General features: G+C 33.7%; 1 pseudogene; it reads right to left on the bottom strand.

Moving 5' to 3' along the window:
* Window positions 1–2,877: 2,877 nt before the first annotated feature.
* On the bottom strand, window positions 2,878–23,551 carry LOC107855378 (annotated as a pseudogene).
* Window positions 23,552–24,746: the final 1,195 nt, after the last annotated feature.

The following is a 24,746-nucleotide window of genomic DNA, read 5'->3' as shown; positions in this document are numbered from 1 at the left end:
TGTACCCGTTATATTTAATTTGACGATAAAAGCTTATCTGCAACATATATGTTATATCAAATAAATAGATATATGCTATGTATTTTTACATAGACTAGTCACTTTAACTATATGATTAATTAATTTATATTTTCACTTCATTAAAATCATCATTCACCCCTCGTAATAAGTTGAATTGGTTTGATGTAAAGTGCCTAAGAATTACCCACAAGAGTATATAATTGTTTTTGTTAGGTCCACTCACATATGATGGGGCATTATAGACATGAATTATGGTTCCTCCCATGTAACTTAAAGTAGTTGTGTGAACAGCTTTATGTGATTAGAGAGATCTTTTGATGTTGCTGCCTTTTTCTTGTGAAACTTTCCCTCCCACTAATATTGTTACATGCAATTTGTATAGCAATCTTGAGTACCATGAAAGAAAATAACACTATATGGTACACTATAATTAACCGTGATTTTCTCTCACGATCGTTTAAGCTTTTAAATGAGGTGATTGATTACTGATCATTACATAATTCAACACAATTCCAAAGCACACAAGATGTCAGAGTCATGTGTTCAAAACTCATAGCCCCCTAAAAGAACCGTAAACACAAATCAAAATTGAATATCAAACTCATATATAGGGATCCATTTCGTGTTTCTACATAATATAATTAACTAATTAAAAGTTTGTACCGAAAATTTACATGTTACAATAATAAGGAGAAAGAACTGATAAACTAAACTTGTTGGGAAACATTTGAAGAAAAAGTATTATATGTAGGCTTTCCAATATACAAAGGCAATTTATCATGTCCAACAATGACTAGCACTATTTTTGGCTCTGCATCTAATGCACATATTTGATCATGCATTTGATTCTTTTCTTCATCAATCTCCAGTACTACCTCTGGCTCTTGTAATTCTGGAATTGAATTTTGACGATTTTGAAATCGATAGAAAATTGCGAATGCAATGGCAGCACAAATAAAACCAACACCACAATATAAATATGGAATTGGGGTATTCCATTTCCATAATTCTGCTGAAGTGTTCATAAACTTCACTTCTTCCCACTTTGCACCTGGCTGCATTTGTTTTTTTTTTTGTGTATGTGTGTGTGTGTGTTGATTTATGATGATGAAAATTGGCTCAATAATCTGTTTTTATATATAGACAATGAACCACCAATTGAATATTGTGATACAAAAAAAAGAAAGAATCATATCATCCAACTACGTGCAATAATTAACTTGGTGCGTCAAGCATTTTTCTTTTGCACGTTTTTTTTAATATAATATAGTTAACATGAGAATATTAGAATATTTTAACTCGTCTGATCTCTTTGGGAGAATCATATATTTCCCATAATCCTTCTTTTGTGAACCTTTAATTTTATGCCGTAGTTGACTTAAAAAATAAAGATCGTATCTGTAACTGTTCATTCGTATACGCGGGAGAAGGTGAGATATTTCAATATTAAGTTTGGTATTAAATTTAATCTATTGCTGGGTGATGGTATAAATTAATTCTGAAATAAATTTGTATAATCTGTCAAACATGGTATAAATCTAACACCATATTTAATATTGGAATAATCATATTTAATATTGTCAACTTGAGATTATTTTATTCTGCATCTCATATTGGAAAAATTAATCAAAAAATTATAATTCCAAGCCTATAATTTCGAAATAATTTAGTCTAGATAGCAAATGATCCCTAGTTTAAGTTTTTAGATAAGTTTTTAGTTAATGTTTTGAGTAGCCATATCCATTTCTCGTTTACAACATACATCAGACCCAGTATATTCCCACAAAGTGGGGTCTGGGAGGATAAAATGTACGCAGTCCATACCATTACCTCCGAGGAAGTAGACAGGCTGTTTCCGATAGACCCTCGGCTCAAGATAGAGAATAATATACCAAGGTTATAATGGGACATGAAACAGGTTATATAGCATAACAAAGATAAGAGATAAGAAATAATAACCCTCGTTTACATGTTTAAAATAAAAAGGTGGTATGTTAATATTCTCCCTACATTTTCATACGCTGAGAATTTTCAGTAGCCTTTGGCCTTTGCTAATTGCTCCTCTTTATTCCTTCAACTGGTTCAAAATATCACGTGTTATATATTTGTTTAAATCCTTGTGGAGAATATTAATGAAATTAATCAAATATAATATAGGCAATTATATTCTTTTCCTTTATACTTTCAGGAAATTAAACTCATCCATAATCCATTAGGTGTTTTATTAAAAATTCAAGTGGTCTGTTTAGATCCCCTAGAATTAAAAATTCAATTTATCCCATATGAGATGTGGGCAAAGAAAAGGTAGAACTGTAGCTTCTTGATTCACTTTCAAAAAGAGAAGGAATTTTACTGACAATATTTAACTATAGAAGGGTAACAGAATCTGAATATTAAGCTCTCATGTTAAATTATTCAGAAATGGAGATTACGTAGCAATAAGCATCAAATTACTAGTGGCTGACAATTGTATTAATGATTTTTGAATGGTAATTAATTACTAGGAAGTATACCAGTATATAAGGTTACCATCATCAAGGGTTATGGTGAGATGGATTAAATATCTTCATGGTTCTTCCTTAAATCAGATGTCTCGTGTTTGAATCCTATAAATGAAAGAAACTTTGTCGGAGCGCTTCTCCCCTGATGGGCCTTATATATGCGACATGAATTTTTCTTATATTTAACGGTTGTTTCAATGGACAGGATATCTTCATGGTTCTTTCCTAAATTAGAAGTCTCGTGTTTGAGCCCTTGGCGATGGATGGGATACCTTTGTAACATCGTCGCTAGGTAATTAATGAAATGGAAGACTTAGTTACCCCTCAAAGAAACAAAAAGAGTGTTCCTCCATAATGCTGAAATTGAACCATTCCTTATGCTGGAAAGGCTGGTTAAATAAACTAGAAACACTCAACAGCAATCTGAAACTACAGAGAACTCCAAAAAGAAATCTTGCTACATGTATATTGCTTCTTCCATCACATTGTGACAGGAGAAGGTGAATGGTTGAAGGGCAAACATATGGTGTATTACAGCATGCATATGTAACTAACCCAATGCATCTCCTCCCGTGACCAATTTGTCGACATGAATTAGGATATCATCTATGCAAGGTCCAACTGTTGGTTGAGGCCAAAGCATCCATGTGACGAACTGGTGTAGGACCTCTCCGGAGCCACTTTATTTGGGCATCTGCAAACCTCCACCAGATTCCCCAAGTGCATACTCAAAAGGAGATACACCATACCTGAAGATAAAACCCATGTAGTGCAAATTTGATTACTTTTTATTGAAAATGACCACAGGAAAACCAATTTCATAGATATGCAAACAGTTCATACATTAAAAAGGGCAGCCCAGTGCACGAAAGCATCCCACGTTCACACAGGGTTTGTGGGAAGGGTCGTACTCCAAGGGAGAGTAACATAGACAGTCTACCCTAATGCAAGCATAAATAACCATTTCACAGCTCAAAACCGTGATCTATAGGTCACATGAGGACAACTTTACCATTGCTCCACGATCCCCCACTCCAATGTATGGTGGTCATGCTATGATGGTGGTGCCCAAGCCAACTTGCACATACATCAACTATTCCACTGAGCACCACATAGCACAGGTATCGGATAATTCTATCCATCAAGACTTAGGCAGAGAGAAACTAATCACCTATTAAACAGGGCAGCTCACCACAAGACCATATCTCACCTCGGTACAAGCATGAAACACCTAAATACTAAATTCACGAGATGCATGTCAAGTGCAGGAAATTCAATGGTGGAGATGAGTAGGCTCACCAATCGTATTCACATCAAACATAAAATTATTGGACAATCTTGAAGTAACTAACAGCTACGTAAACAAGCAAATAAATTGTATTTTCTGTTGCACAGAAAAAGCAACAACTATCTGCACAAGAGTATACAGAAGCCTTACATTGTTGCATATAAAGTGCAACCTAATGACCAGATATCAGTCCTTTCATCAATGTCGCATTGGCTTTATCCCATAATTCAGTTGCTCGGAAAGGTGCTGACACATGCTCAGCTGTCCACTCCGACATAACCAGCACCAGAAATTGAAACCAGAGAAAATGCAAGTAATGGTTACATAAAAAAATATCAAAAACAGAAATCAATGATGAGGATAACCCCCGTTACAACTTAATTGTAATTTGCATGTCGAAGCAAAAGAAAATCACTTACGCCAGGTTCAGAAAAAGCAAACATGAGAAGCCTACAGGAATACAAAGAGCATAATATACGTCTACATAATAGAAGAATCAGAACCCAGAAGTACCTGCAATTGAAGGGCCTCTGAACGAGAACAAATTTGCCTTTCTTGCAGGACGTGCACTTCCAAAATCCATTAATGTTGCCAGTGGTGGCTGTCCTTTTCTCGGTTTTAAAAGTATGCACAAAGCTGTACAAATTCAAATTTTAACAAAGCATTTCTTGGCATCACAGTTGTACAAGCCCTTCCCTTTACTAATCCCAAAAAACCGTGAAAATGCACTAGTTGTTGTTCACCTGACGAAATATTTGAAGCACATCTGAAGTGGAATTTGGAAAAGAACTCCTTCTTAGCATTCATCGTCTTGGCATTATCCAGTAATGTCCCATCCAAATGGACTGGAAATAATAGATAAGCCTCATGTTTCCAAGACTGATCTTTGAGACCTATCCAAATAAATCATATGGATAAATATCCTAGTTTGAAAAAGCAGCTAGGAAGACACAAAGCAGCATGAATAAAACATTCAACACAAAAATGGCGTGTCTTTTGATTAATGAAAAATGAAAGCTTGTCAAAAGTAAGTATCATGACCAAGAAGCAGAAAGTGGTTGAAGAATAATGTGTAAATACTTCTAAACCTCAAGTCATAGCCCCCTCCCACCCTTCTACATAAGAAACGAACTAGAGGAGAATACTTCTTTCGGCAACTTACATGGATGTTCAAGCTACTTCGTGTTTAGTGTATCCAGTGGTCTTAAAAGCAAAAAAAATGCAGAGAAGTGACAAAGTCCATGGGCTAGAAATGAAGCACACACTTCTTTTAAGTGAAGAACACATATTATGGAAAATTAAAACTATACCAAACAATTATAAATAGTACTATTGAAATTCAAAGAACTACTCTTTGCTCCCATTTTACAATAATATTGATGCTAATCCAACTCAAACTTTTGAGATTAAACGAAATCGCCTCTCATTAGGATCATTTTGTGTGTTATTGTTTCAAGTTGACGCTTCTCTGAAGCACATGGCTTCGCTCATCAAGTGATAACCCCTCACTTTGTATTGCTTTGTCACTGCAAGCAGTGAAGTTTCTAGGAACACTGTTTTCCACCTATCTAAAAGCAAAATGTAGGAGCATCAATTTCTTGTGACGTAGAAGTGCTTTTTCTTGGCTACAGAAATAGATTACTCGATCTATTTCCGTAGTGCTCATGATATATATCTTAACTCGGACATCCATTTTAAGTGCATATCTCATCCAAGGATAAAGAACTGTGCAATATGTCACCTGCTATGCATGGCAGTGCAATCTCAACCTAATACTTCCAGAATTTAATTGCTTGAAGCCCTATAGTTAACAGATAATCAGAATGATTACAGATAAGCGCAACACTTTAGTTCCATGTGCATATCAACACAAACCAAAGGCGCGTGCAGTAATTACCTTGACCAAAATGATAGCATGATCAAGGAGAGGACGCATGTTGGGATGGCTAAATAGAGATGAAACACGTATCTTCTCTCTCACTATCTCCAGTTGTTCACTATTCTAAATAAGAACTTTTTTCATGGCATAAGTTCCGTCATCTACACATTCAGACAGTGAATTTAGAACATCATACAATCACCAAATCCATGTAAAAATGACAAACTTTGATTAATTTAATATAGAACAAGTGAACGTGAAAACGACAGGACAAAGCTTATACCTTGCACTCCAAAAAGAACGAATTCATGATCGCATTGGACCAAGCTTATACGGAAACACAATATGCCTTAGTGACTGACCAAAAAGTATTGCTGAACTTTTCTTAACGCATTTGAGTAATTACAAATGATCCACCCAGAGACAAAGAAATACAAAAAGAAAGGAAATAAGCTGCAACAATTGCTTATTTTTGATATCTACTTAATAGAACTGGAAAGGCTCTCTTTTTCTTTTGTTTTTTAATTTGATTTTCCTTCCTGATTGTTAAATGTGCTGTATTTCAAGCACCTGCACAGAGCTTTAGAAGTTAAATGTCCAAACAGGGGCGGAGCCCGTTCAAGTCAAGGCTTCATCTGAACCTCCTTCAGTAGAAAATTACACTGTTCATACATGATTGAAATTATTTTTAATGTACATACAGTAGATATTGAACCCCTCTTAGGCTTCTTCATGTGTTTCCTTTTTCATATTTTGAAACCTCTTACTGAAAATCCTACTTGCATTCAGGGAATCTACGCATTTTTGAGTTAAATAAGCAGTCTTTGTCAAATCATTTAATTTTCAGTTCAATGCATAAAAAGGGCAGTATGATGCCCTAAGGTGCCTGCTATGCCACCAAAAGGGTCTATTGTACGCAGCCTGACCTACATGTCAGCAAGAAGAGGCTGTTTCCACAGCTTGAACCGAGGTCACATGTCTAAGGCTTCAAAGATTCAAATTTTATGAATGACCAGTCAATGGAAACATCAGGACTCGGGTTAAAGAAAAGTCTCAATGCTCCAAATTCCAATATTTGATATTGAACTTACCCATCATAACTAGTAGGACTAATCAGAAGGTGTAAAATTTCAAATATTTACGGTGAAATCCCATAAAAGAGAAGAAATCCAATTGTCAGACTATAACAAGAATTACACATATATTACAAGAATTACATATATATACCTGAGATGTGAGGAGGGTGTTTCAGTTTCTTGGCAACACCAGGATTAGAAGTGTCAGAAAACAAGGAAGACATAGGCAAAACCACCTTCACCCAGCTGCCGAATGATGTTGAACCTGTTCTCGTTGGTCCACATATCCCCAGCACCGTATAGCCCATTCAACCCTGACAATGAACATCCCGTTTTCTTTTGTATAATATACCTCCTCCTTGTTCTGCCACTCTTCTTCCTCTACACTTCAGTCTTTTTCTCCTCTCTGATCTCCAAACAAATTTTGCGTTTCGTTGTTATTTTAGCTTAATAGTTTTTCACTCTTGGTCTGCCATACACAAGTAAGCGTTTTGTTTACTTCACTTATTTGAAGCTGTACCTCAAGTAGGGTGTGCATGTTCTCATGTTACTTAGGGAAAAATACAAATGTTTTTGCTACTTATTTTTGTGTTTGGTTTGTAAGAAAAAATTTATTTTCAAAAACACTTAGTTATGGAATATAAAAGCAATAACAAGACGAATAAAGAGGGAAGAAGGAAGAGGAGACTTTCTTTATGGGAAAATAGGAAAAAGACATCGTTTCCATCTCAAACTATACCCAAAAAGTCTAAGTCATACCTAAACTATACTAGTGACCTATTACACACCTTAACTATAAAAAAGTGATACTTTTTACGCCCTGTCAGGCATTACACCAATTGTATGTTGTGTGGTGTTTTACACGCGCTGCCACGTCAATGCCACATCAGCACCACTTCAGCATCATCCGGAAAAATAATAAATTTATTATTTTCATAAATTCTTCTTTTTTCTTTCTTCTTTTTAATTTAAATCCTTTTTTTTTTCTTTCTTAAAAGTGAATTTTAAAAATTATCATCTCCTTCAATCCTTCTTCTTTTAGTTAAAACCTGGGCAAAGCCCATTTACTGATAAACAAACGGATTCGATCAGATCAAAGCAATCCGAATCCGACAAATAAAATCACTTCAATCCTTTCACTATTTCACAATCTTCGCCATTTTTTGTGAAATTCTAGATACCCACAACCCAATTCGATAAAATTCGAGCAAATCATAACCCAGACCGTAAAATGCAAACACAAAACCAATTCTTGAAAATTCAAGAAACCCACAACTCAGTTCAATAAAATTCAACTAATTTACAATTCAATTCGTAAATGCAAGAAACTCATAACTCAACTTCATAAAATTCGATAAATTTAAAATTCAATTTGCAAAATTCGAGAAACCCACAATACAATTCAGTAAAATGCAAAAAACACAGAATCGAACTCATGAAATTCAAGATACTCACATTTCAATTTTGTAAAATTCGAACAACCCACTATCCAACTCGTGAAATTCAAGATACCCATAATCGAATTTTATAAAATTTGAAAAACCCACAATCTAATTTAAATTAAAACTGACTAAATTTCGTCTAAATAATACCCAGATTCACAGAGAAGTATCAATTAAAAATTGAAATGTGGGTATCTTGAAATGTGGGTTATGGGTTCGAATCCAACTCGTATTTTTTTTGGTAACTGGTGGGATTATATTAAGTAAAGGTATGTCTTAAAAACTTAATACAAAACAAAAGCCATTACTGCTCTAAGCAGAAACTGTTTAAGCGCTTCTAGTTGGGGCCAAAATTGAGTAACCCACATTTGGTTCTAACAAAATCAAAAGGACATAACACTAATAACAAATTTCTTCCTACTTGTAATAATAAAGGAGAAAAAACAAAAGGGTAAGTGAATTTGTGAATTCATTGATAAATTGATGGAGGTTGAAAGAAGGTAAGGAATAAGAAATGGAGTTGAGGAAGAAATGAGAAAAGAAGAAAGAAGTTAGAGATAAAGAGTAAAAAAGGAAAAGGGAAAACAAATTAAAAGGTAAAGAAAGAAAATAAAAATTATAGAAATATAAATCAAAAACTGATTAAATATAATTGATTGATAAAATGCAATTGAATAATGATAGGTGTGCGTTTTAATCTACTTTTAATTTCCCTTTCTGCTTTTCACGCGCCTAAAACGAGTGTAAACAACGCGCCTTAGAATGAGTGTCGCGGGGAGGTAATAGTTTCACTTTTTTATAGTTTAGGTGTGTAATAGGTCACTAGTATAGTTTAGGTGTGGCTTAGACTTTTCGGATATAGTTTAGGGTGGAAACGATGCCTTTTCCCTAGGAAAATACAATTAGTTTACAGATACTTCAAATCCTGATAAATATCAACTAGATCTATGATAGATTTATTAACTAGATCTTGATAGATCTATCAACTAGATCTTGATAGATCTCATCTATATTCTTGATAGTCACTATAATGTAAATATATTTATAACACTTCACTTTAATATCTAATTGATAGATAATGTACCTCGTTAAAACCTTATTAGAAAAAGCTCAGTGAAAAAAAAATCTAGTGAAACAAAAAGAGTACATCTCTCTAAGCAAAAATAGTTGAATACAGCGAATGGAAATTTGGCTGAAAGGACTGTTAAGTTGAATACAACAAATGAAAATTTGGCTGAAAGGACTATTGAGTTGGATATTCACTAAAAGGACTACTGAGTCGGATACAGTTAATGCCTCAGTGAACAGTATGACTAAACAAATTGGTGATCTGAATGGTCAGTTGAAGAAAAAGAGTGAAGAAGTAGATGTTATTTCCACAATATATTCGAGTATGCAGAATCTGTATAGTAGACTAATAACTTCAACTAGTTCAAGTTTATAAACAAGAACACAATGAAGTATATCAAATACCCTCAACATAAGATCAAAATGTCCTTTCCAAGAGGTGTACTTTATTTTTCAGAAAAAATAGATGAAACAGAAATGAATAAGGCTAAGTCGTCCGAATTCACGCAATTTCCTTAAGGAAATAATTCCCCTCACTTTACCCGAGGTTGTGGATTTTTTTCTCCCAGGATAAAATGGCCTTCAATTAGACTATAGCGGTACCTCAAATAGTCGGATTCTTCGAACGCACTCAACAGTTTGATTGATCACAAAGAGTATTTTGAAGATAAGAAGAGTTGTGTAATCTGAAAATTTCTATCTTAAAACCCGTGGATGAAACCAGATTTATATAGCCACAAGATGTCTCTTCAGAAAGGGGGCATTGGTTCAATTTAAAGGTGTGTGACTTTTGTGAAAATGCATGTCTGTTTACTTAAAACAGTGCATCATTTTGCTGAAACAGTACATACTAGTTCGTGTGAAACATTGTGTCATTTCATCGAAACATTGCATCAGTTTGCTGAAACAGTGCATTAGTTCACTGGAACGGTGCATTTGTTTACTATAACAGTGCATGTGTTCACTGGAACAGTGCATCTGTTTACGAAAATAGTGCATCTGTTCATCAGAACAGTGAATCTGTTTGCAGAAACAATACATCAGTTTAGTTTCAGCACTGCACTGTTTCGAAAAACTGCATGCATGTATAAATGGAGAATCGAAACACATTGCTGCGTTTTACTGTTTGGTAAATTCGGATCATCAAATAAAATTTGTCCAAAAAGATAGATCTCATCGATCGATCATTTGCCAAATCCAAAGCCAAAGCCGAATCAGAAGCCGAGCGAGGACGACGACGGCGCGAAGCATCTCTATTTTCTTGCCTCACTTATCATATAAAATAAGTGTTCATTAATATAAACACTACCAAGTTCCCTTCTTCCACCTATGTGGGAGAATTAGTGGACTTTTCAATTTGAGAGTATACCTTCTAAATTGATATCTTCTTTCTTCCACTATTTTTCTCTCCATTTTTTTTATTCACACTTCATTTATATACTATGAACCCAACAGTAGGTAAACAGAAAGATATATTGGAGGTAATGGCTATGTCTTTGGAAGAGAAGGGTAATGTTGTTGATAATTTTATTGATAATTCTCTAGCAGCAACCACCTTCATTCAGCTTATCAACAACCTTACCCTTCCCTTCCAAGGACATAGCCATTACCTCTAATATATCTTTCTGTCTACCTATTTCTTCACTCTTTTCCTTCAACTAACCATTCAAATTACCAATTTGTTTAGTTATACTGTTCACTGAGGCATTTGTTGTATCCAACTCAGTAGTCTTTCAGCCAAATTTTCATTCGCTGTATCCAACTCAATAGTCCTTTCAGCCAAATTTTCATTCACTCCGACAATAATGGCTGATATCCAGCTCGAACTAGAAATGGTTGTTAACCCCGGTCCCAGATTGTTCACTTTCCTTTCTGACAGAGGAAATATCTATACAAGAGGTGCTCTTTTCTTAATATCATGGGTTGGTTCTTTTCCTTCTATCTACTGCTTTTTGTTATAATGATATCGGCACACATGGTTATTCCTATGCATTTATGCTGTTGTTCGGTGAAGTCACTCTTGTTTTGGGTTCATTCTCTCTGTGTATATACGGGAGATTTGTCGTAGGAGACAACGAACTCATTCCTGCACCCACCGCTAAGTTTTTCGGCTATGTAGGCCCCGTTGTTTGGGAGGGGGGTAAAAAATAATTTTTTATTAATTATGGTATATTCGTGGTCATTTTTTTATATTTTTATATAATTGTAGTACTATTTAAATCTATTGTGAATTATTTAATTTGATATTGATAGAAATATAATTTAGTACTTATAGAATATTTTTGATATTGATAAAAAATTTTAAGTGATGATATATTTATATCACCTTTTATGATTTATTAATATTTTTAAACGAAGATAGTAATTTTAGAAATGTCAAAATATTATTATTATATAATAGAGGTTTTGTTAGAAGTAATTTTTTTTAATTAATTATGACATATTTAAAATATTGTAATTATTTTATCATGAATTTATATCATATCCGAATATGTATACAGTGTAAAAAAAATTATTAGATGTGGAAATATCACCAAACACGTGGGAAATGATGGACCTCATGTTACTGCCACTTGTCTTCAAACCTTAGGCCAATGTGGTATCATTTGACCTTTTGGAAAATTTTAGTATGAGTGAGACACACTTATTACATGGAAGACATAAGTAGTATGTGATTCCACTATTTTTTGACACATAGATTATGGGATTCATTTTATTAATTTAAAACTATTAAGAGGAGAGAGAAACTATAATTTTGTGCAAGAAATTGAATTATAACGTGGGGCCCACTTTTCTTCTTAATATAAACCCACCCTTTTCTCCCCCTGGCTATCCTCTTCCACATTTTTTCTCATTTTTCACCTTTTTTATCTTTTTTTTTTCATCAACATTAGATCAATTCACAGGGCATAATTTTTTTATCCTTCGTGAATTGAATAAAAATTAAATTAATTAAATATATTGATATATTTATTAGTTTTCTGTGATTTAATTTAAAATTTTTAAATATAATAATAATTGAATTGATTGATTTTATAATTAGTTTTTTGATTTCTCATTCAATATTCCGTAGCCGTATTAGAGTCTGATTAATCCAGGTTCATGTTGAATAGAGGCTCATTCAGGGGATAACGCTCCTTACTAAGAATTTTTTCATACTCAGGACTCAAATTCAAGACCTCTAATTAAGGGAAGAATTGTCCATATATTGCACCACATTCTTTGATGGTGATTTTATAATTATTTATATGAAATAGAAAAGTATCAATTTTATAAATAATTTAAATATTTTATAAAAAAAAATTATCAAAATTTTATTACTGTTAATTTTATTTTAACAGACTAATAAATCTAGCTCAAACACGTTTTTAAAAGAAATATATGACTCCAAGTCAATTTATGTAAAAATAAATTATGAGATTTATACCAAGATATTTTTATATTTCCTATAAACTTTGTTCACCTAATCAAATATCATATCCTAAGATATTATTCATAATTAAAAGAAAATTATAGTCATCATAATAAAAAAGGATAGTTCACACAATTACAAGTTAGCAACTAATGAAATTTCTTTTCCATGAAAGGAAAAAAAGAGATAAATATCATTACTTTAAAAAAAAAATCAAAACAACAATGAAATTGATAAATGTGTACTATATTTATTTTATTTTATTTAAATAATTAAAAATTAGCTAAATTGATTTAATTTTAATTTAAATAAAAAATTTAAATAAAATATTAATAATTCTACTTAAAACTCATGTATCGATTATAAAGAAATCGATCAAATTCATTACATATAAAAAAAAAAAAAAAAAAAATCTCCCATAATCAAATAAGCTTACCAAAATAATTACAAATCATATTTTAAAATTAATTTTTTGAATTAAAAAATATTTCAAATTATGTTACAAAAATAATACATGAACACTTTCTATAAGACCTCTTTAAAAAGCTTAAAATAAAACTAATAAACAAAATATTTGGAAGAAGATTGGGAAAAAAAAAAATGAAGGATTAGAAGAAAAGAGAAAAGAATAGAGGTAAATGACAAAAGAAATGAAAGGAATCCCTTCTTTTGCTTATCAGTGGGAGTGTGGGACTACGACAGTCCACTTTTCAATTAGATAACGCCTCTACAATTATGAGTTGGCATATCTCATTCACAATAAAATTTTTCATGCATATACACGTCCATAGCTGTATATTCGAATATATTTGGCCCTTCTCGGTTTGTTTCTTCTTTTTTTTTTTTGAAATTTAGTTAAAGTTCTTGGTTAGCTTTATAAAGTTACATATAAGTTAAGAGATGTTGAGGAATATATTATTTTGATGTCATTTAAATTTTAATTCTAGCGGGATACTATTTAGAGGTTTCGCAGAAAGATATTGTAACTTTGGCGTCCAGGTAGGCTAAGTTTACCCTACTTTTAGATTGAACTTATTTACTGAAATTGTAAACTATTATGCTAGCTATGGATAGGTGCTTGTAGATGCATATTTATTTGATTTATATAAATTGTCTTATTTATCCGGATTAGGACCCCGTTCTAGAAATATTGAAGTATTATCTTTTGATATAATATAACATCTATTACTTTAGGACGTGAAACTAAATTGCAAAATCTTGAATTTATTCTTTTTTAATTAAAATTGGCGTATGATTATTTAGACATTTACATTTGATTATTGTGGTTACTATGAGTTCCGGTTCGAGTTCGGCATTTGATTATTATGATTACTATGAGTTTCGGTTCGAGTCCGGCATCTGATTATTATGGTTACTATGCATTTCGGTTCGAGTCCGGCATCTAATTATTATGGTTACTCTGAGTTCCAGTTCGAGTCCGGCATCTGATTATGAGTTCTATATATCTGGCCTCTCGTTATTACCCATTGGTGCCGGTTCTAGTCCGATGCACATCTGGATGACTATCATGATTTCTTAGGATTGGCTGAATTACAGATTATTTACATTTATTTTCTTTAATTGCTACTTGTGTGTCCCACCGGCTTATGGGGGTATGATTGGGTTAATTGTCTTATTCAGTGTGTCTAACAGGCTTATGGGGGCCTAGTTAGGTTGTGTTGTGTGCCTAGCGGGCTTATGGGGGCCAGTTAGGTTATGTTTGATTTGTCTATTATTACTGTGTTATTTATTTTCTGTGTCGCTTATATTTATTCCTTTACAGCGTTTGCGTAGTTTTGTAGTTGTTTACCTTTCCATCCCTGTTTACTGGTGACTCATATTACGCCCTTGCATTGTAGTCATACTGTTTCTGTATTGAACTCAGTTGGCCAATGATGTCTACTGAGTACCCGTTGCTTTGGTACTCATACTACACTTCTGCATCTTTTCTCCAATGCAAATTCGAGTATTAGCAGCCGTCATTGACGTGACTCCAACCTTTAAGTATTGATTCGGACCAGGGTGAGCTTACTGTCGTCCGAGGCTGATCCTTCTTTATCTACTCTGGTTTAGTCTTTTGTACTCGAGACTGCTTGTATATATTGAGTAAATTTGGAATTTTGTCTAGTACTCTGAGTATATTTTAGCAGTGGCTCTAGTACTGACCTTGCCAGATCTTGGGAGGGATTCTTTTGTGTATTTGGTCCTTTTCCATTCCTCGTTTTAGTATATGAGATATTTTTACTTTCTGTTTGTTACTTGTTATTATTGTTGCTATCATTATACGCGATCTTTTATATGGTTTCTATCTGTTAGCCCGTTATTTATTATTTCGGGCTATGGCTTGACTTGCCTATTAGAGGGATAAAGTAGGCGCCATCACGACTTGACAAATTGGGTCGTGACACCGTTCTCCACCTATCCAAAACAAAGTGTAGGAGCATCAATTTCTTGTGACATAAAAATGCTTTTTCTTGGTTAAAGAAACAGATTACTCGATCTGTTTCCATATTGTTCATGATATATATCTTAACTCGAACATGCATTTTAAGTGCATATCCCATCCAGTACTACGGATAAACAACTGTGCAATGTGTCACCTGCTATGCATGGCAGTGCAATCTCAACCTAATTCTTCCACAACTTAATTGTTTGAAGCCCTGTAGTTAACAGATAATCAGAGTGATTAGAGAGAAGCGCAACACTTTAGTTCCATGTGCAAATCAACACAAACCAAAGGCACTTGCAGCAATTACCTTGACCGAAATGATAGCATGATCAAAGAGAGAAAGCAGGTTGGGATGGCTAAATAGAGATGAAACGTGGATCTCCTCCCTCACCATCTCCAGTTGTTCACTAAAAACTTTTTTCATGGCATAAGTTCCATCAACTACACATTCAGACTGAATTTTGAACATCATACAATCACCAAATCCATGTAAAAATGACAAACTTTGAATAATTTAATATAGAATAACTGAACGTGGAAACTACATACAACAAGACAAGGCTTATACCTTGGATCTCCAAAAAGAACAAATTCATGGTCACATTGCACCAAGCTCATAAGGAAACAAAATATCCTAAGTGACTGACCGAAAGTATTGCTGAATTTTCCTTAACGCATTAAAGTAATTACAAATGATCCACCTAGAGACAAAGAAATACTAAAAGAAAGGAAATAAACTGCAACAATGGCTTCATTTTACACTATTTATAATTGAAAATATTTTTCATGTATATGCAGTTGATATTGAACCCCTGATCAGGCTTCTTCATGTGTTTCCTTTTTCATATTTTGAAACCTCTTAGTGAAAAGTCTAGTTGCATTCAAGGAATCTATGCATTTTGGAGTTTAATAAGCAATCTTTGCCAAATCATTTATTTTCAGCTTAATGCATAAAAAGGGCAATACGATGTACTAAAGTACATGTTATGCAAAAGGGCGTGTTACGAAAGACGGGCACACAATCAAAGAGCCCGACAGGGTAGCAGCGAAAAATACTCAAACTAAACTTTCTCTTTCAACTTGAATTAAGAGGAGAAAAATAAACCCAAGAAAAATAGAGTAATATACAACAAACAAATCAACCAAATGAAACAAGATAAGAATAAAGACAATCACTTGAGACACCAAATTTACATAAAAAAACCCTTCGGTGTGAAGAGTAAAAAACCACGGGACCAAAATCTCAACTACAATCACCAAATAGTTACAATATTGTCCTCCAAAATGGACACAAAAAAAGTGCCAAACAACAATAAACAATACATAAACCACAGCACCAAACACTAGAGAAATAAAGGAGTGAAAGCACAAAAAATGAAGCTACTGTTCGGAAATAAAGAACAGGAGCTACAGGCCACCAAATCAAGCTCCGTCAGTTCCTAATCAAAGATTGAGATGAGAGGAACAAGCAGTACAAAAATTAGCTCAATCGAACAAGAAACGAAGCGGAAATCGCAATTTGAAGTTGACAGCTGTGGCTGAAATTTAGGTGAGAAAATGAGCTTTGTTTTTCTCTCTTTGGCTGCTGGAAACTCTCTTTTTGTGATGGTGAATAAAACCTAAAAAGATCAATATATATTCTCCATAGTAATGGGCCTATGGGTAAAAATGGGTTGGTCCAAATTGGGCTTCATTTATCCACATAGGAAGGGAAACAAACTCAATAACCCAACAGGGCGGGACCATAAGGGTGTATTATATGCAACCTTACTTTGGATTTCAGCAAGAAGTTGTTTCCATGGCTTGAACCCGTGGTCACATGGCGACAACTTTACCAGTTATTACAGGCTCCAAAGTTTCATTGTTTATGAATTACCTGTAAGTATAAAACGGATTATATAAATTTATTCAATCTTATATATAATCCTATGAATTACTCAGGAACGTTGAACTTAATGATTTTCACATACACATAATAACAGTAATTCAATAAAGAATTACTTACCTAAATTCTCCATGATTTTAGCTGAAGCACACCAAGAGCTTCTCCATGATTTTAGCGGAAGCACACCAAGAGCAGAACGTATTATTTCTCTCTCTTAACCTTACTTTTCAGAATAAATTATGATGGAGCTTATTCTTATTTTGGCAGAGAGAGGACCCCTTTTATAATAGGGAATAGTCAGTTATGTTTTCACGTTCCACCAACGTGATTGGTGGATACAATCATTATCCTATTAGGAGTCAGTAATTGTGGATACAATCCTACTAGGAGTCAGTAATTATCCTACTAGGTAACTTTGCATATAGATTAAGAATTTAACTTATTCAATTATTATTAAACCAATAAATAAATTAATTATGTGGGCCATAGAAATTTACATTCTCCCACTTGGCACACACAATGTTAATTTAATGATTTAATGTTTACGTCAATCATGTGCACAATTAACGTTAAATCCAACATCATTTGTCATCATTAAATAAATCAACTAAAATGAGTCATGGCGGTTGTACGTCCCTTTACTTGACATAGTTCCTTTCATGTACTACAATATTAGTCTATTACCTAACATAACCTTTCAAATACATAATGGGTCCAACGATAATACTTAGAATACCTTATCTAAGTCAGAACCTGTCATCATCATTCACAATATTATGTATACAAGAGAAAACAGATAACAACAGAAATATATATAATTTAAGCTCAAAGTGTCAATTACATAAACATAATAAAGTCTTTACATAAAATTACTCATTGCTATCAATAAGACCCATCCTTTCAACATGTTCAATAAATGTTTTTGGCGGTAATCCTTTCGTGAAAGGATCAGCAATCATAAGCTTGATGCTAATATGTTTAACTGACACTTATGTTTCTGGACTTCTTCTTTAACCGAAAAGTATTTCAATTCCATATGCTTAGCATCTTTCGAATACTTATCATTTTTAGAGAAGAATACTGCGGTTGTATTATCACAATAAATTTTCAGTGGCCTGGCTATATTGTCGACTAGTCCAAGTCCTAAACTAAAGTTTCGTAGCTAATTAGCCTGTACTGTGGCCTCAAAGCATGCCACAAACTCAGCTTCCATAGTGGATACAGCTATAACAGACTGCTTCGCACTCTTCTAAGATATTGCTCCTCCAGCTAATAGAAACAAATATCCAAATGTGGATTTTCTTGTATCCACACAACCAGCATAATCTGAATCTGAATATCCAATCACATCTAGATGATCAGATCTTCTATAAGTGAGCATATGATCTTTCGTTCCTTGTAAGTATAGCAATACTTTCTTTGCAGCCTTTCAGTGATCCATTCCAGGATTACTTTGATATCGACCCAGCATTCCAACAGCAAAACTGATGTCTGGTCTTGTACATGTTTGGCATACATAAGACTCCCAACTATTTATGCATAAGAAACATCTTTCATTTGCTTTCGTTCTAAGTCATTCTTTAGACATTGATTGAGACTAAATTTATCTCCTTTCTAAATTGAAACGGGACTTGATGAGCATTTTTCCATTCTAAATCTCTCTAATACTTTATTAATATAGGTTTTCTGAGACAATCCCAACAGCCCGTGTGATTTATCTCAAAATATTTCTATTTCAATCACATAGGATACCTCACTCATATCTTTTATTTCAAAGTTATTAGAGAGATATTTCTTGGTATCATGAAACAAACCAAGATCATTAGTAGCAAGCAAGATGTCATCAACATACAAGACTAACATAATAAACTTACTCCCACTGAGCTTCAGATATATACACCAATCAATAGTGTTTTCTTTAAATCCAAAGGTGACAATTGTTTCATTAAACTTAAGATACCATTTTCGGGAAGCTTGCTTATGTCCGTATATTGACTTTTAAAGTTTACACACCATGTGTTCCTTTTCTTTAATAGAAAACCCCTCAGGTTGATTCATATAAACTTCTTCCTCCAAATTTCTATTTAGAAAGGTCGTTTTCACATCCATTTGATGTAGCTCTAAGTAATAATGAGCTACCAAGGCCATTATAATTCTGAGTGAATCTTTTCTAGAGAAAGGTGAAAATATATCTTTATAGTCAATGCCATCCTTTTGAGTAAAACCTTTGACAACAAGTCTAGCCTTGTGACGTTCGATGTTGCCAGTTGAGTCGCGTTTGGTCTTAAAGACCCATTTACACCTAATTTTTTTTGCAACCTTCGGGTAATTCAACAAGGTCCCAAACTTCATTATGTTCCATAGATTTTAACTCATCTTTCATAGCATTTATCCATTTATCAGAATTGTTGCTTTCAATGGCTTGTGAAAATAAAACTGGATCATCATCAATTTTCAAGTCAGTTTCTGACTCATGTAGATATACCAAATAATCATCAGAAATAGAATATCTTCTTTGTCTTTGAGATTTTCTTGATGCTACTTCTTGTGATTCATCTACTACAGGTTCATCAATTATGGCTTCATTAGTAGGAATATTAATTTGTTGTTCTTATTGATTACTTTGTTGTACAACATCTTCAGGAACAACAAATTTAAAAGAAGTACAGGGTAGAGGAATTTGCACCTTAACTTCTTTAATTTCCACATTACGTGGTTCTTCACCCCCACTAACTTCGCCATTCTTAATGAATCTAGCATTTTCAGTTTCTACTATTCTCGTACTATGATTAGGACAGTAAAATCTATACCCCTTTGATTTTTCTGGATAACCAATGAAGAAACCACTGATTGTTCTTGAATCCAGTTTCTTTTCTTGTGGATTGTATACTCTAACTTCTGTCGGGCAACCCCAAACATGCAGGTGCGTCAAACTAGGTTTCCTACCAGTCCACAATTCAAAAGGTGTCTTTGGGACTGCTTTACTAGGAACCCTATTTAGCAAGTAAACGACTGTCCTTAAAGCATACATTCATAACGAAGGAGGTAAAGATGAATTACTTAACATACTTCTAATCATATCCATTGATGTACGATTACGCCTTTCTGCCACACCACTTTGTTGTAGTGTGCCAGGCATTGTGTATTGAGCATATATGCCACGCTTTTTGAGAAATTTAGCAAATGGACCTGGGTGTTGTCCACTTTTATCATATCTTCCATAATATTCACCACTTCTATCAGACCTGATTATTTTCACCTTTCTATCTAATTGTCTTTCAACCTCAGTAATAAATACCTCTAAGGCATTAATCTCTTGAGATTTTTCATGCAACAAATAGATATATCCATAACATGAAAAGTCATCAATAAAAGTGATAAAATATTTTTCTTTATTGAAAGATGTGACATCACAAGGATCACATATATCAGTGTGTATAATTTCAAGAAGCTGTGTGCTTCTTGTGGCTCCTTTCTTTGTGTGTTTTGTTTGTTTTCCTTTAATATAATCAACACAAATATTAAGGTCAGTAAAATCTAAATCTGGAAGAATTTCATTCTTAACTAATCTTTTCAGTCTTTCTTTATATATGTGACCTAAATGTTTATGTCACAAGTAAGCAGATTGTTCATTGATCAAACTTCGTTTGGTTCCAACATTATGATGCAGAGTTAAGAGTATTTCGCCAAACAGATTATCGAGATTCAGTTTGTATAAATTATCACAAAGAGTACCAGTACCAATGAGATAATTATTCTTAAACAAACTAAAACATCAATTACCAAAATTAAAAGAATATTCAGTCTTATCCAACTTAGACAAGGAAACTAAATTTCTCGAAAGAGAAGGAACATAAACAATTTCTACTAAATCTAAGTGACGTCCAGTATCGAGAATAAGACGATAAGTCCCGACAGCTTCAACTGGAGCCTTCACTCTACTCCCCATGTAAACAAATCTTTCATTCTTATTTATAGTTTGGATTGTAAGGAATCCCTGCATAGCATTAGAAATATGAACAGTACAACCAGAGTCAATCCACCAAGTATTATAAGGAATTTCAGTTAAATTTGATTCGAGACATGTAAAAGCACAAGGCTTACCTTTCTTCTCAAACCATGCCTTACGTTTCAGGGAATCTTTCTGAAAGTGTCCAGATTTTCCACAGAAATGACACTTTCCATTCTTGTTCCCTTTCTTATGTGCTTGAGATAAGGAATGATTAACATTAAGTTGCTTCTGTTGTCTCTTACCATGCTTCTTTCCTTTCTTTTCAGCTCCTTGATGATTTATATAATTAATGGAGTGGGTTCCTTGATTCTTCAGCCTCGTTTTATGGAGTTTTAGCTCATTTGGAAAGGACCATACTCAGACGGTAATGAGTTGATAATGAACTGCACAAGGAAATTCTGTTCCACTTCCATTCCTAGTAACTTAAGTCTTGCTGCTATATTTGTCATTTCAATGACATGCTCATGCATAGTACGTGAACCATCAAATTTCATGGTGGTCAAAGTACCCATTAGTGTCCCAGCAAGAGACTTATCAGTAGTTTGGGAAGACTCTTCCACAAGTTTTAGAAGTTCTTTTGCGCTTTCAGTTTTGGAAAGAGTAGTCTTAATGTTGCCCGCAATATTTATTCGCATAAACATTAAGCCTAATTTGTTAGACTGATCCCAGTGCTTATAATAAGATTTTTCTTCATAACTGCTAGCTTCAGTAGTAGTAGTTAGCTTTTCAGAGTAAAGTGCAGCATCAAGATCTAAAACTCCAAGATGGAATATGATCTGTTCGCACCAATCTGAAAAGTTAAGTCCGTTAAAAGTCGTAACAGAGGCAGAGTACGAATGAAGGGCAAGTGCTGCAAGTAAAATATGCTCATTTATTAGTACTTTGAGTTACACATCAAATTCAGAAATGGCTTACTTAAATGTATATTGATGTTCTCCTTTGGGCGAAACATCAAAATACAACTTTAAACATAATGATGCTTAAAAATATATTTAACACAAAACGATAATATTTAATACATCAATTAATAATATTTATCATCTTTGGATAAATAAATAAAACTAACGATACATCAAAATTATCTCTTTAATATTTATTGGTCGTACGAACATACAATCAACCTTTGGGCGATCCACAAATGTCTTATGACCAAAAATTTAATTTACCCATAATTATTAGATCAATTATAAGCATCAAGATTAATGGGTAATTAATTTAAACTTTAACCTTTATTTTGGAATTAATTTCATAAAGATTCGACCACTTTGGTGATTAACGAATCTTACATATATGATTCCAAAAGATTCAAAATAATATAATATCAAAGGAAAAATAAAATAGGCACTATTTAAATAAAACTCCACCAAAACATGAGTTACTTCCATATAAAACAGAAAAGATTCCAACTTCAGTAAATTCCATTCCTTTTATTATTATTATTAAGAAATCCTTTCAACATAAGAATTACTAACGTAATAGTGTATTTCTATGAACAAACTTAAGTTATTTTTCTAATTGTGCTATATGTACGTTATGGGACCAGGCGTCATTCTCAAATTATAAAAATTATACACATATAATAATTTTCCACAAACTTTCTCTTTCCAGATTACTTAAACAAAGGAAACAATGCTATTTTATGATTTCTTTTATACCTTGACTAATGGGTACCCATCAAATTTTATTATTCAGTAACTGTGAAATTTCTAACAAACATAAAAACTCACAAAATTTGGAGAAACATTAATTTTAATGAAAAATCACTAGTTTCGAAAACCTTGCTTTGATACGACATGTAAGCATAAAACGGATTATATAAACTTATTCAATCTTATATATAATTCTATGAATTACTCAGGAATGTTGAACTTTCACATACACATAATAACAGTAATTCAATAAAGAATTACTTAGCTGAATTCTCCATGGTTTTAGCGGAAGCACACTAAGAGCAGAACGTATTGTTTCTCTCTCGTAACCTTACTTTTCAGAATAAATTATGATAGAGTTTATTCTTCTTTTGGAAGAGAGAGGACCCCTTTTTATAATAGGGAATAGTTAGTTATGTTTTCCCGTTCCATCAACGTAATTGGTGGATACAATCATTATCCTATTAGGAGTGAGTAATTGTGGATACAATCTTACTAGGAGTCAATAATTATCCTACTAGATAACTTTTCATATAAATTAAGGATTTAACTTATTCAATTATTATTAAACCAATAAATAAACTAATGGTGTGGGCCATAGAAATTTACATTACCCAATTGCCAAGTCATAAGAGTCAGAAAAACAGAAGTCCTAATAAGTTAGTTGAGATGTGAGAAGGGTGTTTGAATTTCTTGGAAATTCCAGTGTTTGAAGTGTCAGAAAGAACTTGTTTAACAAGGAAGACATAGGCAAAACCACCTTCACCCAGCTGCCGAACGATGTTGAATCTGTTCTCGTTGATCCACACATCACTTCCACCATTAATAACATCGTATAGCTCATTCAACCCTGAGAATGAACATCCCATTTTCTTTTATATCTACCTCCTTCTTGTTCTACTGTTCTTCCTCTACACCTCACTCTTTTTCTCCTCTATCTCCAAACAAGTTTTGTGTTTCTTTGTTATTTTAGCTTAATTGTTTTTCAGTTTTAACACATACTACTCACTCTTGGTCTTGGCATACACATGTATGCGTTTCGGTTTAGTTTCAGACATGATTCTCTTAGTCTTTGACACCAAAAGCTTTTGTTTACTTCACTTATTTGAAGCTATGTATACCTCAAGTAGGGTGTGCATGTTACTATGGGATAATACAAATGCTTTTGTTACTTATTTTAGTGTTTGGTTAGTAAGAAAAAATATATTTTCAAAAGCATTTAGATATGATTTGGGCAAATATTATAATACAAGACTCAAACTAGCTCCACCATTTAATGTGGACCAGGACCGCTATCCTAACCGGACCTAAACCCGACATTGACCCGAAAGACGACCCTGACTCCGACTCGGTTCTGGACCCACCCACGAACCTCACTCATAACTTGATACGGCCTTGGCCAACCCATAACCTAGGACTCGATGCCGACTAGAGACCTAACCTTAACCTTGGTCCCTACACAAAATCATATTGGAGACACGATGCATTCAATGGTGCAGCATTGACCGTTAATCGGGATTGGAATTGGGGTTTCGGGCAGGGGTCAAGTATCGGATCAAGAGTCAAGGAGTCAGGTCCCTGATCAGGGGTCGGGATTTAGGGGTCGATGTGGTTGTGGTCAAAAGTAGGATCCTATATATGGAGGCTGGGAGTCGTGCCCAAACCGGTTGTCGGGTCCAACATCGAGGTCAAAAGTCAGGAGTCAAGAATCCCTAGTTGAGTCGGGGTCAGGTCTTGAGTAGATGTTGGAAGTCGGGTCCCGGGATTGGGAGTTAGGTCTTGTGCCAAGGTTACGAGTCTTGTTCCTACTTGGGGTCGAGATTTGGGTCCTAAATCAGGTCCGAGGTTCCAAGTTGAGGTCGGACGAGAAGTTAAAAGAGAGTGTTGAAAAGATAAATTCATTTAAAAAACAATTTCAAAAGATTCAAGTTAATCAAACATGAGAAAATTGAAAAATGTTTTCTCCATCATTCCTTACGCACCCTAGACGCCAACTAAGATTTATATTAAAAGATGTTTGGATTAATTACTTCTTATATTTTTTGTTTCAATCAAATGTATTTC

This window comes from Capsicum annuum, chromosome 6 (assembly GCF_002878395.1).
Source record: "Capsicum annuum cultivar UCD-10X-F1 chromosome 6, UCD10Xv1.1, whole genome shotgun sequence".
Lineage (NCBI taxonomy): Eukaryota > Viridiplantae > Streptophyta > Magnoliopsida > Solanales > Solanaceae > Capsicum > Capsicum annuum.
Note: the sequence above shows the minus strand (reverse complement) of the source record. Positions and strands in the feature narration are given on the sequence as shown.